This window comes from Pinus tabuliformis, chromosome X (genome assembly GCF_031772625.1).
Source record: "Pinus tabuliformis cultivar Carrire ecotype Pingquan chromosome X, CPIR1, whole genome shotgun sequence".
In the NCBI taxonomy this organism is placed as follows: domain Eukaryota; kingdom Viridiplantae; phylum Streptophyta; class Pinopsida; order Pinales; family Pinaceae; genus Pinus; species Pinus tabuliformis.
In genome coordinates this window covers 389,401,141-389,405,944 of record NC_142308.1, presented here as the reverse complement: position 1 = coordinate 389,405,944, position 4,804 = coordinate 389,401,141, and the positions used below count along the sequence as shown (strand labels likewise).

The following is a 4,804-nucleotide window of genomic DNA, read 5'->3' as shown; positions in this document are numbered from 1 at the left end:
ATATAACTGAACACCTTCAGGGTGAGTAATGAATAGCCTGAACTGTTCACCTCACTTTACCTTTCTTCAGCGAAGTAGTTCTCTATCCTAAATTATGGGAGCACTAATCAAGGCCCCGAATCCATTACTATAGATTATATCTGCCCAATATAAGTCTTGGTCCCAATCGGTAGTGAGGTGCGCGATCTAGCCACTTTGATCTGAGCGGTACCTTCAAACCAATTCCGCTTCCATAAGACGCACCATAGTATGCCCTAATCTAACCCATAACCAATATTATAACATGGGTAACAATGGATATTGCTCACTGGTTACATACAAGAGGAAAAATTATCGTCAAAAGTTTTTGCAAGAAGCAACAGATTATCTGCATATAAGAGAACAAGTTGGTTTGATAGAATATTGTTTTTCTGGGTTTTGGGCAGAAAAAGGGGATGAGACTATACTAAAATGCATGTCATAGTCTTTTACAACTTATAGTGCGACTCGGTCAGAAAGAAAATCTATTCATTAAACTGAAGCACGCACTCCTTAGCGAGGCTGGGGAGAACGCGTAATCAGTGAGGTTGGGTTTCTTGTTGACGCCACTTTCCTTCTTGCTGATGCTATCACAACATATCAAAGGAAGTTTATGAAGTTAGCTAGGGGTGGGTAGAGGTTGGTAGATGAAGGTCAACATACATGCATGAGGAGGTCCGCATAGCAATGTCAAGCTAGGTAAATGCCAAAGAGAAGATGGACTTTCCGCTTGTGTCGAGTGAACTAATGAGTGTGGATTCCCTACCAGGCAGTCCTAGAAAAGCTCCCAGAGAATCCTCTCTGTAAAATATATAACCATCGATACTTGCTGAAAGCCAATAACACTCGAATTGTGCTCATCCAATACGTGGGGTTGCTCTCACGTTGTGAGAATAAAATCCATTAGCACACCTCACTGGATACCAAACTTGTGCCAGAACATTCTCACGATGAAATTGTTTCAACTATAAGAACACTTGCAACAAACGATGTCCAAGCGGTACTGGCATGGATACAAGGGAATCATTACATGCTTCTTCCCTAGAATTTAAATGAATATCATTAGGGTATGAGGATCATTTTATTGTGTCAGTGCGCGCTATGGAGTAGTATTGAAACCGTCGAGAACATTATCCGGAAGCAGATAGATCGTCTGCTTTGTCCATGCATCGCGAATATCTATGAAGCTCAGAGAATTTTCCTTTGGCATCTCTATATTCAAATGCAAACCGATGTGATTGGAATAGAATCAATTACGACATCTGGTTTTACTTGTTCAAACCAATGTGATACAAATCCAATTTTTCAGCATTCATCTAGTGGATGTTTACTTATTTCTGTTATTTTGAATGTTTCTTTATTTTTGTTAGCCCGGATTTTGAATATCACTAGCATACATTGTCTCCACCCTTTGGGTTGTTTGAATTTCTATATTTTAACCTCATATTTTTGTTATGGAAAGGACTACCAAGTTTTTCTTTGGAAAAAAAAAACTAAACAATCTCTACTAGGAGTAGTCAGAAAACCATATGACATAAACATGATCGACAATGTATGCAACAATAAAGCATCATGTCATGAACCATTAAAAGTAAAATGTCCACACCTTTAACATAAGGAAACAATTGACAGGCCCAAAACTTTCATAATCTTAATTTATGAAAACTTGAAAAACTGCCCAAAATCAAGTTCATATGGACTCAATTATCGAGTTCATATTTGGCCAACAATGAATTCCAAAATCATAACTAGATTATCTCTGCCAATTCTACAACCCTATTTTAAGATCAGATGAGGTTATAGACATCTAGTCCTTCTTAAATGTTGTTAAATAGAACGTAAATCACACTAATGCATATAGAAATGATTTTGTACAAGCCCCTAAATCAATATCACAGTTAGATTAATTCTTTACTATAGTTGCAATATGACTAGAAGATATTTTGTCAATTGGGTTTATATCGGATAAATGGGAGGCAAAATTGTTATTCTCCCACCCATGTTCAAGTCCCGCAAATGTCATGTTGAACCCCATTTTGCACAATCTCTCTCCAAAGAAAGATCTTTAAGGACTTTCACATAGGTCAACTTACAACAATGACTTGCAAAATGCATTAAATGGATATTTTGATATTAAAAAGGGAAAAATAAAAACAAAGAACATAGTTAACATTACTATTAATCATCCTGTGTGAATCATCCACTTATTCAAGATAAATTCAATATATAAAGCAGCAAAAAATGAAAAAAAATAATCCTTAAACCAATAAAATGAAATTTTATTTCAATTATTTAACAAATTGTTATTGTGTCACCTACAACAAACATATTATTGATTAAATACCTGAAGTTGAAACAATTACTCCAATGGTAAACAAAACAAACCACCAATTGAAACAAATATGTTTTAGTATTACTTCAAAAAAGAGAGAGTTCGGGCGGTCAAAGTTGATTGTTTGAAGATTAACCATTAAAATAAAAGCAATAATCATGAATGCAATCAATATTTGTCGGTGAGAAAAAGCTTAGAAAAAATAGGTACACCCTATCCAAAGGGCTCAGAAAATCAATATAAACTCAATTTGAAGTTTAACCCCTAAAATCTCATTACAAAGAGACTTTGCATATTTTATCTCTAATAGTTTGGAATCTTTTGAACATTTTTTTCATTGAAATTTTAATATTTTATGTATATTTTTATTAGTACCAAGTCATTAAATTCAAACGAGTCGAGGTTAATACCAATTTTGAGTATGAATCTGAGTTGACCCCTGGCCAATTCCAAGACCGAGTCCAAGCATATAAAAAATGCACATTAATTTCTGTGCTCAAATAACATTGAAAATTCTTAAAATGACCAAAGATCGTATTAAATTAATTCAAAGACTCAAACCACCTTATTGTTGGTGAGTTATCACTTCGGCCATAGTTTCTCGTCTCTGCTTCATCATAGTCTATTTCGTTTATCCTGATCACACAATGATGTTATTAATTGGTATGAATATCAACTTGACAAAGAAACCAACAAATCCCATAACAACAAATCCAATAGTCGTTCTGAAAGCCACTTTACTAAACTCTTTGTGATAAGGCTTGTGACATATTTTGACGAGGCGCATGCTATCTTTGGCAAAGTCCTGCAGCAGCCTTACAACAACATCCACGGCTTCCATTTTTATTGCACCTCTATACTATCCTTATGATATAGCTCACTGGCTCAACTGTCTGTCGTATATCCGTTGTCGTGGTTCACTATGAAGTTCATGAAAGTTCACGTTTATTTTAGCAATGTTTATTTTCTTCCTTAAGTTAATTATTGCCATAGATTCATTTAAAAAAAATGTTTGTATCTCGAGAGATTTTATTACTCTGAACACTCGGTAGATTTGGAGTTAAGATGTATCTACGCTGGATAACCCTTCCTCATTTTAATGTGTTATATATTCTTTTATGTTATCATCATTTAGGAATCACTGGGATATGAAAGGGTGAATGAGTTAAAATAGTGTAAAACTGAAATGGCCGCTTGGTGTTGATCTATGATGTCAATTGATGGATAAAAATACAACATGCATTCATGGATATTTGCTTAGAAACCTTGCTTCAAGGACATTCCCTCTTCAAGAAGGGAGACCAGTTGTCTATATGTCCTATAGGAGATCCCAAGATTCATAAAATAGACAAAATTATGTTAAAACATGGTATAAAGGTTGGTAAGGAACAACTAATGCCAATAGAAGAAAGGCATGACTAAAAAGGTATTATTCACATTAATATTTAATTTAATTATTTGAATATGTTAAACCATTTCATTAATTAAACTTAAATATTAATTATATAAACATATTTTATAATAATAATTAAGGTTACTAAAGAGAATAATTTGGTGTTAAGAAAACCTGAGAGCGTGACTGACAGGTACATTGCACTAGTAACCTAGCTAGTATCAAGAGAAAATTTGTAGGTTATGTAGAGCTCACACATGAGAGGATTTACTAGATCCTTAGGGATCTACTTAGTATTAGTAATGCTTGTTTACGAGCATAGTAAAAAATAAAAATAAAAAGCGTGTGCCTACCATTTTATATATGTGTGTGAGTCAACTAATAGCAAACAAGTCCTAAGTTGCATTAATAAGTCTCGTGTGTCGTACAAATATTTGAACAGTTCAAAATGGTGAAGATGCAGGGAAATCGAGGTCGAGGAGGATCATCACAAGGACCCCCTACAAATAACCCATTTCCATCACCGGAACTAGCTCTCATCTTGCACTCCCTAAAAGAAATTAATGAGACTTTAAGAGGGCGCCAAACAACTGAGGTGGAAGTGGAGCACCCTCCATCAGGGTTAGGAAATCACGAGGGATCAAGAGACTCTGATAGAGGACATTATTAGGGAGCTCCAAAAGATCAAGCTGCTAGATTTTGCTAGAGGTCATGCTAGTGAACGAACAGAATCCTGGTTTGAGGGAATGAGAAGGTGCTTCGTACTAAGAGATTATACTTCCAATTCAAAAGCTAAAATAGTGATATTCCAACTAAGAGATAGTGCCCTGAATTGGTGGGGTAACTTAGAGCATCAACTACACCTGACTCCAGACGCAGTTACTTGGGAGCTATTTGAGGAGAGATTCAGGAAAAAGTACCTACCAGCATATTATGAAGAACAACAGGTAGGATTCTTCCATGCTTTGGTACAAGGAAATTGCACAATAGAGGAATATGAGATTAGATTCATGGAATTGTTCAAGTATGTCTCCTACATGGATACTGATCAGCAGCAAGCA

General features: G+C 35.2%; 1 pseudogene; it reads right to left on the bottom strand.

Moving 5' to 3' along the window:
* Positions 1–2,923: 2,923 nt before the first annotated feature.
* LOC149140173 (protein transport protein Sec61 subunit gamma-1 pseudogene) lies at positions 2,924–3,191 on the bottom strand (annotated as a pseudogene).
* Positions 3,192–4,804: the final 1,613 nt, after the last annotated feature.